The sequence below is a fragment of the Musca domestica genome, unplaced genomic scaffold, assembly GCF_030504385.1.
Source record: "Musca domestica strain aabys unplaced genomic scaffold, Musca_domestica.polishedcontigs.V.1.1 37, whole genome shotgun sequence".
Taxonomy (NCBI): domain Eukaryota; kingdom Metazoa; phylum Arthropoda; class Insecta; order Diptera; family Muscidae; genus Musca; species Musca domestica.
Window position 1 is genome coordinate 3292333 of NW_026712321.1, and position 15482 is coordinate 3307814.

Below are 15482 nucleotides of genomic sequence, written 5' to 3' on the forward strand. Positions count from 1 at the left end.
GGAAAGAAAAAACGTCTAAAAAAATCGCATAAAAATATCTCTCTAAAGATGAAAATATTGATTTTCTAAAATTTTCTCATATTTTTTCAATTTTGTCATATTTTTGGCATATTTTCATTTTGAATTAAACATTTGTTAATATTTCTACAGCTAACAAAACTAAGTAGTTAGGATATCATATACAGATCGAATTTATGGCCCGATCCTTACGAAATTTTGCATGGATAGAAGCCTACTCTTTTTGGAGATGATCGCCATATATTTAGGGGTTGAAATGGACCAAAAAACTGCAAAATTGTCAGCAGGTCGTAATTATCGCCCGACCCTCACGCACATTTGAATGGGGGTTACCGGACATTGCAAAAGCCAAGTAGTTTTGGATAACCATACAAAAATATTCAATGTGCGAAATAGTTTGCCAACTTTTGTAGACAAAATACGAAAATGTCCACTCCAGTGACTTTTTGGAGCATTCACAAATACAGGAAAGACGCACTTCTGACTATTTCGTTAACGCTGATTTCGTTGAAGAATATAGTCAAATGTCTGTATCTCATATAGATGCGTTACAGTCAAAAAGCAATAATAAATGTTAATCGTTTGCCACTTCTGAGAGATTATAGGTCTTTGGGAAATATTGGTTCCAGATCTAGGAAGACCATTTACGTGCAACATCTACCAATAAATTGGAAATGAGCAAATTAGCTCAAGTTGCTATTATTCGAAAATTAGATAACGAAACCTGATGGTTTTCTTTTATTATTTGTCACAATATCTTGTGGAATTCATTCGAGTATCTCGCCTATATAAACTGTATCACTTATTATAGTGTTGTAGGGTATTCAACGGTCGGCCCCGCTCGACTGTAGCCTTTGCTTACTTGTTTTAAAATATTTTTTCTTTGGATTTTTTAAAAATATTTTTTTTGAAGCCATATGATTTTCAAAAATATTTTTTCTGGGCCCATATATAAGCGTGGATTTTTTAAAAATATTTTTTCAGAAGCCATATATAACCTTGGATTTTTTAAAAATATTTTTCTGGGTCTATATATAAACGTGGATTTTTTAAAAATATTTTTCTGGGTCTATATATAAATGTGGATTTTTTAAAAATATTTTTCTGGGACTATATATAAGCGTGGATTTTTTAAAAATATTTTTCTGGGACTATATATAAGCGTGGATTTTTTAAAAATATTTTTCTGGGACTATATATAAGCGTGGATTTTTTAAAAATATTTTTCTGGGTCTATTCATAAGCGTGGATTTTTAAAAAAGATTTTTCCTGGACCTACATATAAACGTGGATTTTTAAAAAGATTTTTCCTGGACCTACATATAAACGTGGATTTTTAAAAAGATTTTTCATGGTATATATATAAGCGTGGATTTTTAAAAAGATTTTTCAGGGTATATATATAAGCGTGGATTTCTTAAAAATATTTTTCTGGGTCTATATATATATACGTGGATTTTTTAAAAATATTTTTTCTGGGCCCATATATAAGCGTAGATTTTTTAAAAATATTTTTCCGGGTCTATATATAAACGTGGATTTTTTAAAAATATTTTTCCGGGTCTATATATAAACGTGGATTTTTTAAAAATATTTTTTCTGGAGCCATATATAACCTTAGATTTTTTAGAAATATTTTTCCGGGTCTATATATAAAAGTGGATTTTTTAAAAAGTATCTTTTCTGGAGCCATATATAACCTTAGATTTTTTAAAAATATTTTTTCTGGAGCCATATATAACCTTAGATTTTTTAAAAATAATTTTTCTGGAGCCATATATAACCTTAGATTTTTTAGAAATATTTTTCCGGGTCTATATATAAACGTGGATTTTTTTAAAATAATTTTTCTGGAGCCATATATAACCTTAGATTTTTTAGAAATATTTTTCTGGGTCTATATATAAAAGTGGATTTTTTAAAAAATATCTTTTCTGGAGCCATATATAACCTTAGATTTTTTAAAAATATTTTTTCTGGAGCCATATATAACCTTAGATTTTTTAAAAATATATTTTCTGGAGCCATGTATAACCTTAGATTTTTTAAAAATATTTTTTGGAGACAAATATAAACGTGAATTTTAAATAATCATTTTTTCAAGACCCATATACAAAGGTGTATTTTTTAAAAATATTTTCCAAGTTCCGTATACAGACGTGGATTTTTAAAAATATTTTCTTTTGACCCTAATATAAACGTGGATTCTTTCAAAATATTTTTTTTTACCTTAATAAAAATTTGAATTCTTAAAAAATATAGTTTCTGAGCCTAGTTATCAAAGTAGATTAACGTGGATTTTTTAAAATATTTTTCCTGGACCTTCATATAAACGTGGATTTTTGGATAAGTTTTTTTTTTAATCCCAGTTTGTTTTGAGTCCTTGAAACTAGTTTTTAAAAAAATCGACTTTGGCTTTAAGTCTTTAATATTTATTCTTTAAAAATTTACGTTTGTATTGAGTCCTCGAAAATCTTTTTTTTTTTTTTTTTTTAATCCACGTTTGTTTTGGGTCCTTGAAATAAATTTTTTTAAAATCCACTTTTGGGTTGTGTCCTGAAATAAGTATTTTTTAAAAATCCACTTTATTTTAAGCCCTTCAAATTTATTTTCTAAAAATTCACTTTTGTATTGAGTCCTTGTTATTTTTTAAATCCACTTTTGTTTGGAGTCCTTAAAATGTATTTTTTTAAATCCACTTTGTTTTGAGTCTTTGAAATAAGTTTTTAAAAAAATGAAAATTATTTTGATTTCTTGAAATCTTGGAGAACCTATGTTGGTTTGGAGTTTGGGACAATTTTGTTTTGTCCTGCAAAAAAAATATTTCTTAAAAACTGCACGTTTTTTTGATCCCTGAAAATTATTCCTAAGAAAATTCTTATTTTCTCGGAATATTTAATTTATTAAAGCCAAGACTTTGTTGTTCATATGAATTCTATTAAACCCAAGGCTAAAATTCAATTCACACCCAGATAGTCAGAGTCAGTCGCCTAATATGACCGAGCGGAGCAACAGTCAGATATTTATTTGCCTCATAACATGGCCATAACGGGCGGCGGCGGCATGGGTAAATGTTTATTTTCCACGTTAATGTCGATGGAGGCTTAGCTGGAAAACGTGGGGGGTATTTGTCTGGGAATTTGTGTTTCATTTGTTTTTCCTTTCTTTTTTCATTTCTTGGGATGCTTTGCTGTTGTTGCTGTTCGTGTTGTGTGTTATTTTATTACTTAAACTAAACGTGAGATTAACAAGAATTGTAAAAAATAAAATCAAATTACAAATAAAGCTCTTGCACATTTTGTCGACACATGCAGACACACAAAGAGACACACACACACAAAACATGCCAGAGGAATAAAATAAACACCAGTCAGGCGGAAAAAAGGCACCAGCCAAAGAAAATGAAAAAAAAATGAGGAAAAAACACAACAACAGCTAAAATAAACTGAACATTTCGTTAGACAAAACAGAGGATTTGAGCTGCTACTATTCGAATGGCTCATAACATATATGTACGCTGATCCTGTGATGTTTTTTTATAACTCACACATGCACACACTCGTACACACACGCACGATTCCTTATTTAAATGTAAAATGTCAGACACGCAACAAGGCTCACGCACAAATATAAATAACGCCACACCAACATAACCACCACCACTACTGAGGAAATAAACGCGTCAAGAATAAAAAAATACCAACACTTAATGCCACACACACACACCGTTACTCGTGCTCACTCTCTCTCTCTCTCACTCACATGAATTCATGTTCCAAGCTCTCTTAAGATGTTTATGTTTGTCTTTATGAAAAAGATAAACAGAAAATAAGACGACCGCATAAAAGACCACATTTGCTTACCGTTAAATATGTTCAACACATTTATATGACTGTCAGTGACTTTTATCACCACTCCTACCCCCCGTACTCTCCCCAGGCTCACTCCTTCTCCCAGAGTTTCACTGCCTGTTTTTCGCTTTGACGCCTTTGCAGTTGAAACAAACCAAAAATAAAAAAGACGAACACGAATCCCACCAACACCACAAACAAATATATGTAGAACAGCAGCCACTAAGCCATTGTTTCGTTTGATGACGGTGGCGGCGGCTGTTTCTTTGCCGTTATTTTTGGTTGGGCGATTCTCTTTTTTATTATAGAGCCATAAAACCACTGAAAAACACACACACACACAAAATTATTGTCAAGCAAATATTATTATGGCGCTGAAGTGAAATTTGATTTTTATGGCCGAATAAAATTTTGATGTGTGTGGTGATTTTAGAAAACGGGTTAAATGTGTGGTGGGCAATATCTGAGATTTTTTGAAAATAATATATGTTTTTAAGGGCGAAATGCAAATGGGGTTTTGAAGAATGAATTTTAAAGGAATAAACATATTTTTGAGTCCTTGAAATCTGTTTTTTAAAAATCCACGTTTGTTTTGAGTTCTTGAATTCTATTTTTTAAAAATCCACGTTTGTTTTTAGTCCTTGAAATCTATTTTTTTAAAATCCACGTTTGTTTAGAGTCCTTGAAATCTATTTTTTTTAAAATTCACGTTTGCTTTGTGTCCTTGAAATCTATTTTTTTAAAATCCAAGTTTGTTTAGAGTCCTTGAAATCTATTTTTTTTTAAAATTCACGTTTGTTTAGAGTCCTTGAAATCTATTTTTTTTAAAATTCACGTTTGCTTTGTGTCCTTGAAATCTATTTTTTAAAAATCCACGTTTGTTTTGAGTCCTTGAAATCTATTTTTTAAAAATCCACGTTTATTTTGGGTCCTTGAAATCTATTTTTTAAAAATCCACGTTTGTTTTGAGTCCTTGAAATTAGTTTTTTTTTTTAAAGTTCACGTGTGTTTGAAGCCTTGAAATTGTTTTCTTTTAAATCCACATTTATATATTACTTTCAACAAATATTAAAAAAAAAAACATCTGGACCCACATATAAACGTTGATATTTTTAGGAAATATTATTTCAAATATAGAAAATTGGATTGGACCTGAATATAAGCGTGGTATTTTCAACAATAGAAATGTGGGTATTGTAAAAATATTTTTTTTGTTACCCATATATGAAGGTGGATTTTTTTCTTAAAATATATTTCCAGGAACCATAAATAAGCGAGGGTTATTAGGAAACATTTTTCAAGGCCCATATACAAATTTTTTAAAAATCTTTTTTAAGGACCAACTACAAACGAGGATTTCTAAAAATATATTAAAGGACCATATATAAACTTGGATTTTATAAAAATATCTGTTCAAGATCCACATTTAAACGTGGAATTTTTAAAAATATTTTTTCAAGGCTCATACTTAAATGTGGATTTTTTAAAAATATTTTTTTCAAGACTCAAATTTAAAGGTGGATTTCTTAAAAATATTTTTTCAAGGCTCATACTTAAACGTGGATTTTTTAAAAATATTTTTTTCAAGACTAAAATTTAAACGTGGATTTTTTGAAAATATCTTTTCATAGCCTATTCATAAACGTGGATTTTTTTGAAAATATTTTTTCATGGCCTATCTATAAACGAGGATTTTTTAAAAATATTTTTTCATGGCCTATCTATTTACGTGGATTTTTTAAAAATATTTTTCATGGCCTATTTATAATCGTGGATTTTTTAAAAATATTCTTCATGACCTCTTTATAAACGTGGATTTTTAAAAAATATTTTTTCAAGGGCTATCTCTAAACGTGGATTTTTTGAAAATATTTTTCAAGGGCTATCAATAAACGTGGATTTTTTAAAAATATTTTTTCAAGAGCCATCAATAAACGTGGATTTTTTAAAAATATTTTTTCAAGAGCCATCAATAAACGTGGATTTTTTAAAAATATTTTTTCATGGCCTATTTATAAACGTAGATTTTTTAAAGATATCTTTTCATGGCCTATTTATAAACGTAGATTTTTTAAAAATATTTTTTCAGGGCCTATCTATAAACTTGGATTTTTTAAAGTATCTATAAACGTGGATTTTTTAAAAATATTTTTTCATAGCCTATCTATAAGCGTGGATTTTTTAAAAATATTTTTTCATGGCCTATCTATAAACGAGGATTTTTAAAAAATATTTTTTCATGGCCTATCTATTTACGTGGATTGTTTAAAAATATTTTTCATGGCCTATTTATAATCGTGGATTTTTTAAAAAGGTTTTTTTCAAAGGTTATCTATAAACGTGATTTTTTAAAAATATTTTTTCAAGGGATATCAATAAACGTGGATTTTTTAAAAATATTTTTTAAGGGCTATCACTAAACGTGGATTTTTTAAAAAGGTTTTTTTCAAAGGTTATCTCTAAACGTGGATTTTTTAAAAATAATTTTTAAAATTATTTTCAAAGGCTATCTATGAACGTGGATTTTTAAAAAATATTTTTTCAAGGGCTATCAATAAACGTGGATTTTTAAAAAATATTTTTTCAAGGGCTATCTCTAAACGTGGATTTTTTAAAAAGGTTTTTTTCAAAGGTTATCTATAAACGTGATTTTTTAAAAATATTTTTTCAAGGGCTATCTAATAACGTGGATTTTTTAAAATATTCTTTCAAAGGCCATCTATAAACGTGGATTTTTTTTAAAAATATTTTTTCAAGGGCTATCAATAAACGTGGATTTTTTAAAAATATTTTTTCAAGGGCTATCAATAAACGTGGATTTTTTAAAAATATTTTTTCAAGGGCTATCAATAAACGTGGATTTTTTAAAAATATTTTTTCATGGCGTATCTATAATCTTTGATCTTTTAAAAATATTTTTTCATGGCCTATCTATAATCTTTGATCTTTTAAAAATATTTTTTAAAATTATTTTTTCAAATGCTATCTATGAACGTGGATTTTTTAAAAATATTTTTTCATGGCCTATCTATAATCTTTGATTTTTTAAAAATATTTTTTCATGGCCTATCTATAATCTTTGATCTTTTAAAAATATTTTTTAAAATTATTTTTTCAAAGGCTATCTATGAATGTAGATTTTTTAAAAATATTTGTTCAAGGGATATTTATAAAAGTGGATTTTTTAAAAAGGTTTTTTCAAAGGTTATCTACAAACGTGATTTTTTAAAAATATTTTTTCATGGCCTATCCATAAGCGTGGATTTTTTAAAAATGTTTTGTTTTGCCTATATATAAACGTGTTTTTTAATATTTTTTCGTGGCCTATATATAAACGTGCATTTTTTAAAAATATTTTTATGGCCTATTCATAAACGTGGATTTTTTAAAAATATTTTTATGGCCTATTCATAAACGTGGATTTTTTAAAAATATTTTTTCATGGCTAAAATGTAATAGAAGATTTTAAAAAATTATTTTTCATGGCCAAAATATAAAAACAGATTTTTAAAAAATATTTTTCTCGGCCAAAATATAAAAATAGATTTTGTAAAAAATATTTTTTCTTGGCCAAAATATAAAAATAGATTTTTAAAAAATATTTTTTCTTGGCCAAAATATAAAAATAGATTTTTAATAAATATTTTATCAGAATATAAATATTTTTTTCAACGCCAAAATATAAAAATGTATTTTTAAAAAATTGTTTTTCTTGGCCTATTCATAAACGTAATTTTTTTTAATATTTTAAATAAAAAAATAGATTTGTAAAAAATATAAAAAACTTGGATTTTTAAAAAGTATTTTCAAGGTCCATCTGTAAACGTGGATTTTTAACAATACTTTCGAGGTCCATCTGTAAACGATGTTAGATATCGATCTTCTTATCCCCCAGATCCTCCTATCTGACAATTATGGTCCGATACTCAAGAAATTTTGCGTAGAGTTAGGGTCAAAACAGAAGCCTACTGAATATTTTTTTTACTATATTTGCAGAATATGTAGGATTTGACTAATCGACACAGAATTTCGCCTAGGACAGGGCAGATGTCTATAATTCGACCATCGAATAATTTTTAGAGAGTTAATTTAAGGGAGTTATTTTTGTTATTTATTTAATAAATTTATTTTAAATACATATTTTTGCTTGAAAATATCATGAGCTCTGTGTTGGCTTTTGCTACTCAATTTTCTAGATGACCTGTGAGATTTGAGTATGCTAATGCAACTCCACAGCCATATATGGCGCTTCTTTTCAAAAAAAAAAATAAAGATTTCACTTCATGATTCTGTACTCTGCTCCATCAGAGAGAAAACAAAAACGCAATATTGTGATGCTGATTTGGTGTTGGTGGTCGTTTTTTTTTTTTTTCTTCATTTCGAATATGGCTTTGCTTTAGAGAGTTTATTTAATAAATTTATTTTAAATACATATTTTTGCTTGAAAATATCATGAGCTCTGTGTTGGCTTTTGCTACTCATTTTTCGAGATGACCTTTGAGATTTGAGTATGCTAATGCAACTCCACAATCATATATGGTGCTTTTTTATTAAAAAAAAAAAAAAAACGAAAGATTTCACTTCATGATTCTGTACTCTGCTCCATCAGAGAGAACAACGCAATTTTGTGATGCTGATTTGGTGTTGGTGGTCGTTTTTTTTTTTCTTCATTTTAAAATATGGCTTTAAGCAATACATTTGCGGTTCGACTCAAAGGAATTCAAATCAAACAAGAAAATCTTTGCAGTTCTTGTTCTTGTTGTTGTTGCTGGTTGTTTAAAAATTTGTTATCCTTTGTACGATTCGGTGTTTCAAATGCGCTGGGGCATAACCCGGCAAGCAGCTTAAATACTTAGCCTACTTTGCCAGTGACCTTTTTTTTTGTTTTGCTCAACTTCGTTTCGATCTTTTGTGTAACAGTTGGCTGAATGGTGGTTGGTTGGTTGGTCGGTGTTGAAGAAAAAAAATCTCATTTATTTAAAGATTCACATCAGCTGGCAAATGTTTCGTTAGCTGTCAAATCATTGACATGGCCTACCCGAATTTGCAACATAATCATGTTGTAAAGCGGGGAAGGCAACAGCAGTTCGAAGATGAAGCAGAGAACAAAAAATAATGCCTTTGGTCCCTTCAAAAAAAAAAAAAAATAACAATTCGTAGCCATTTGCTTAAATTGTGGAGATATACGATTTTTTTTTGCTTCATCTTTTGATTTGATATTGAGCAAGCTCATCCTCTCTTTTTCTCTGCATTTATACATATTTATTTTTAATTTATTTAAAAGCCAACCAACCAACGCAACAGATATTTGAACTGATGATAAGAAATAATAGAATAATAATAAACATTCAATGGCTGATTTTGATACAAAACCGGAGCCGGGAGTTGTTTTTATGGTTGCCATCACATCTTTTTCCCACTCAGCTAGTCCGACAGCCAGCTAGTCAGCCAGGCATTCAGCCATTCAGTCATAGATTTATATCGCATATTTGTGTTTCTCTTCTTTTTTTTGTATTTGATATTTTTTCCCACACCATTTTTCCATTGAATCTGTTTCGAATGTTTGGAAAAGATTCCGATTTCAAAGTAATAAAACAAATTGTAATGTGATTTTATTTGTAGATATTCGAGGAAACTGATTTTTTTCGCTCCTCCTCTCTCTCTCTCCCACTACTCTTTTTGGTGTGGTCGTCCTTATTATAATTGGATATGTAAAGACCATTAAATAAAGTGGAGTTGTTTTTTCTGTTGCGTAGTTTTCTTCTGATTGGCAACAGAGTTATGAAATGATAGCAGGGGGAGGGAGGGGAGGTTAAAATGTTTTAAATTAATTGGCTTCTGGTGAATAATTTTCAATGTTATTTGATATAATATTATTTTACTTTTATTCCAATGAATAAATTCATTTGGGGTATCAAAAAAACATATAAGCGCCTGAAAGTATGCTACAGTATATGGGATGGATAGTGTTTCATTTCAATAATGGGATATTAAATTGGATGTTAATTTCTTTATAAATTTCAGAAGTTTTTTATTTTGATTTACCAAATTATATATAGTCCTTACAAGGACCTTCACTTAGAAATTTATCTAGATCCTACAAAATCATGAAGCTTGAGGAATTCTAACATGAAAAAATGTGACTTTTGAAGAAATTCCACGGCCATTTGAAACCAAGCACACAAATTTTATACCCTCCACCATAGTATGGAGTGAATAATTTTCAATGTTATTTGATATAATATTATTTTAATTTTATTCCAAGGAATAAATTCATTTGGGGTATTAAAAAACATATAAGCGCCTGAAAGTATGCTACAGCATTTGTGATGGCTAGTGTTTCATCTCAGCTATTGGGATATTAAATTGTATGTTAATTATTTTTATAAAATCTCAGAAGTTTTTAATTTTGATTTATCAAATATATATAGTCCTTACAAGGACCTTCATCTAGAAATTTATCCAGGTCCTACAAAGACATGAAGCTTGAGGAATTCTAACATAGAAAAATATGACTTTTGAAGAAATTCCAGGGCCATTTGAAACCAAGCACATGGAATTTTATACCCTCCACCATAGTATGGAGGGTATATTAAGTTTGTTATTCCATTTGTAAAACCTCGAATATATATATATATATATATATATATATATATATATATATATATATATATATATATATATATATATATATATATATATATATATATATATATATATATATATATATATATATATGTATTATTGATCGGCAGAAAATTCTGTGTCGATTTATCAATATCCGTCCGTCTATCCGCCTGTGGAAATCACTCTAACTTCCGAACGAATTGAAGTAGATTGATAAAACTTTACTCAAATATATGATATGCCCGCAGGACTTTTGAAAATGGGCCATGTAGGTCCACGTTTTGGTATAGCCCCCAAATAACGGTACCTCCCGATATTCGATATTTTAATGATTTTAGCGACATTATTTACCGGAATTGTTTCAAATTTGGTATTTGAAGTTCGTAATAGATACTACAGCCTAAGGTAGAAAATTGTCTGTGCAGCTCCACGTCTTCGTGGAGCCCCCATATAACGTTACCTCCCGATATTCGGTATTTTGATGATTTTAGGGACATTATTCACCGGAATAGTTTCAAATTTGGTATTTGAAGTTCGTAATGGATACCACAGCCTATGACAGGAAATTGTCTGTGCAGGTCCACGTCTTCGTTGAGCCCCCATATAACGGTACCTCCCGATATTCGGTATTTTGATGATTTTAGCGACATTATTCACCGGAATTATTTCAAATTTAGTACTTGAGGTTCGTAATGGATACTTCAACCTAAGACAGAAAATTGTTTGTGCAGGCCCACGTCTTCGTATAGACCCCAAATAACGTTACCTCCCGATATTCGATATTTTGATGATTTTAGCGACATTATTCACCGAACATGTTTCAAATTTAGTATTTCAAGTTCGTAATGGATACTTCAACCTAAGACAGAAAATTATCTGTGCAGGTCCATGTCTTCATATAGACCCCAAATAACGTTACCTCCCGATATTCGATATTTTGATGATTTTAGCGACATTATTCACCTGGACTGATTCAACTTTGGTATTTGAAGTTCGTAATGGATACTACAGCCTACGACAGAAAATTGTCTGTGCAGGTCCACGTCTTCGTATAGCCCCCAAATAACGGTACCTCCCTTTACTCGGTATTTTGATGATTTTATCGACAATATTCATCGAAATTCTTTCAAAATTGGCATTTGAAGTTCGTAATGGATACTACAGCTTATTACAGAAAATTGTCTGTGCAGGTCCGTAGAGTCTTCGTAGAGCCCCCATATAACGGTACCTCCCGATATTTGGTATTTTTATGATTTCAGTGACATTATTCACCAGAATTATTTCAAATTTGGTATTTGCAGTTCGTAACGGATACTACAGCCTAAGACAGAAAATTGTCTGTGCAGGTCCACGTCTTCGTATAGCCCCCATATAAGGGTACCTCCCGATATTCGGTATTTTAAGGATTTTATGGACATTTTTCACCAAAAATGTTTCAAATTTGATATTTGAAGTTCGTAATGGATACTACAGCCTAAGACAGAAAATTGTCTGTGAAGGTCCACGTCTTCGTATTGCCCCCATATTCGGCATTTTGATGATTTTATCTACATTATTACCTATTATTTTTAAGTTTCGCATTTAAATATTGTAATGGCTTATGAAAATTTTACCTATGCAGGTCCATGTCGACGTATAGACCCTAATATAACAGCAACATTCGGTATTTTGAAGATTTCAACAGAATTTTTAACGGATTTTATTGTTTTTGAGAATTTCCAAATTCGTTCCAAATGGTGGAGGGTATTCAAAGTTCGTCCCGGCCGAGCTTACAGTTTTTTCTAATGTTTATACAAATATTCATTATCTATTTGACCGAACGATTACATAAAAATAGATTAACCCGCTGGATTTGAATTAAAATTGTCATATCCATTATCCGTACTTCAAATAAATCCTCTTTAACTGAGCTAATCATAGAAAAATGTCAAACATAAACTTGGCATAAGTTCCATAAGCTTGTTAGAGAATTTTCGATTGTCTATTTAAGGTCCTTAAACTTGAAATTTGTAGACATCTTTGGATACTAATTTTTTGAAGCCTCTCTGACCCCAAAACTTAATTTGTTTTAGAGAAATTATCGTCGCCACTTTAAGGTCCTTAAAGATCCTATTTTTAAGAATTATTTTGAAAGAATTCTTAACGTCCTAATAAATGGATTTTGTAAAGGAATTTTTCAGACCCACATGTTTTGAAATGTAATTTTTTAGGGAATTTCTATAGATCCTTATTCTTTCTAGTACACGGATTTTTCAGAGGACTCTTAAAGTATTTAATAGACCTAATTTAGGAATATTTTTTTCCAAAATATTATATATGGATATGAATACTTTTCCAAAGGTCAACAGCCACCGGAGGACCACCAAACTTGAATTTTATTTTTTAAAATATATTCCCCGCTCCCCAACCCCATCAAAAAAAAAAAAATAAATAAATAAAATAAAAAACAAATAAAAAAATACATTAAGTTCGGCCGGGCCAAACTTTTAATACCCTCCACCTTGGGGTGAAAGAAACATTAGAAAAAATGTGGCAAAAACCATTAAAATGCCGAATATCGGGTGGTACCGTTATATGGGGGGTACACCAAAACGTGGACCTATAATTACAATGTTTCGCCACACGAACTAGGACCCAGATTGGACCAGAAATACCAATTTTTAGACAAATCAGTGAAAAAATGTGGCAAAAACCATCAAAATACCGAATATCGGGAGGTACCGTTATATGGGGGCTATACCACAACGTGGACCTATACATGCAATGTTTTGCCACACGCTCAGGGACTCGTAATGACCTACAAATACCAATTTTCAGACAAATCCGTGAAAAAATGTGGCATAAAGCATCAAAATACCGAATATCGGGAGGTACCGTTATATGGGGACTATACCAGAAGGTGGACCTATACATGCAATGTTTTGCCACACGCTCAGGGACTCGTTATGACCTACAAAGACCAATTTTCAGACAAATCCGTGAAAAAATGTGGCATAAAGCATCAAAATACCGAATATCGGGAGGTACCGTTATATGGGGACTATACCAGAACGTGGACCGATATATCTCATTTTCAATACCAACTATCCTAGACACAATGCAAATTGCTCTGCTAAATTTTGGCGCTCTACGTCAAATAATGTGGCCTGTATCGTGATTTCAACAGACAGACGGACAGACAGACGGACAGACAGACAGACAGACGGACGGACAGACATACGGACATCGTTAAATCGACTAAGAATTTTATGCTGATTATGAATATATATACTTTATGATGTCTAAGACGAATGTTTAAGGATGTTACAAACGGAATGACAAAGTTAATATACCCTCCCATCCAAGGTGGAGGGTATAATAAATATCAGTCGGTTTTGCACATAAATGCATCCCCTTAGCTTATGTTCGATTATTTAAATATATTTTGAGTTCTGCTATGATTATTGAAATTGTTGACCCTCTATGGCGGAGGTTCTGACGTAATTGGCCAATATTGTTCATTTCGTATCGGACCTATATAATTATAATATAAACATTACGACGTGGCAGGTTTGAACTATATTGGCTACTTCCTTCACTTTATGTGAGCTGAGGTACGAGAAGGGTTTCGCAGATATATAAATCATCTTCCCAATAGAACTTGTGCTAGCAAAAATCTTTGTCGGTGTGAAATTTGAAGAGGATTGGATGCTTATTTGGTACTAGAAGTACTGGTCCGATCTTTACCATCTTTGTAAGAGATCTTGTGATGGAAATATTGAGACGTACCAAGTCTGGAATGGAATTGGATGTTATTTTCACTTTTTATGAGCTTCAAGGATATTCGAAATTTTAAACCTTTGTTGTTTTTGTACAAGAAGGAGTGGACCGATATATTCCATCTTAACACCAGACTTTGGGTTAATAAAAATAGTATGATGCGTGAATTTTGAAGGGAGCCGGATGCTTATTTCGGATTTTATAATCGTTTTTGTTATTCAAAACTTTGACCCTTTGTGGGATCATGCCAGAAAGAATGGTCCGATCTCTACCATCTTTGTAACAGATCTTGTGTTGATGGAAATATTGAGATCTACCAAGTCTGCGATGGAATCTGATGTTAATTTCGCTTTTTATGAGCTTAATGAATATTTTAAATTTCTGTGGGCGAGGTACAAGAAGGAGTGGACCGATATGTTCCATCTTCGCGTTGGATTAATGGAAATATCTTAATGTGTGTAATTAAAAGACAATCCGACCCTTACATCACATTTTTTAAGAGTTATAATTATTCATAATTTTGACCCTTCGTTGGGGGTGTTACCGATATTCTCAATTTTCACACCTGACCTAGCACAGTTAGGATTTTCAAAGGTGGAGCAAAATCGAATTATCAGTGAATATTTTTGAAAATTTCGAACTTTTGTGGTGGAGGTACCAAAAAGAGAGAACCGATTTACCAAATTTTGACCAAATCGAGTGCACCAGCCAGACGGAAGGACGGACGGATATCGCTAAATCGACTCCAAATGTCCTGAAACGGATTTGGTCCAAAGAGTCCTAGGCTCTAAAGCTGTTATTTCGATGAGGCACATTTTGGCTGTATTAAATGATTTATACCCTCTTTAGCCATAAATCTGAGGGTATAAAAAATAGGATCTTCCCATATATATCTTTGAAATGCTATCAGTCCTCAAAATTTGCATTTATTTCAAAATCATTTTAGATACCTATTTCCCCCTTATATCTGATTGACGTATGTGTGGTGATGTTAATTATACGCAACATAGGCAACTAACATCTTGGACAATTCGATTTCAGGGAAATTCCTAAATGAAAATTCAAATAAAAGCATGATATTCCAATCTCAAGTTAATACCTCAAAAAAATTGAACACAAGTATCACCGATTCTTTCGACCCCAAAATATGTACTCATTTACTTCCCATATCCTTCTTAATTTCCCTCAACCCAGCCATCCATTAAAGTTAAGCGCCAAAAGACATGT

At 30.8% G+C, this 15482-nt stretch overlaps 1 protein-coding gene across 4 annotated transcripts in view; it reads left to right on the top strand.

Annotated features, from left to right (window-relative positions):
• The window catches only part of LOC101891049 (hemicentin-1), a 364516-nt gene that overhangs the window by 125191 nt on the left and 223843 nt on the right, over positions 1-15482 (top strand). The gene's annotated exons all lie outside the window — the stretch shown is intronic.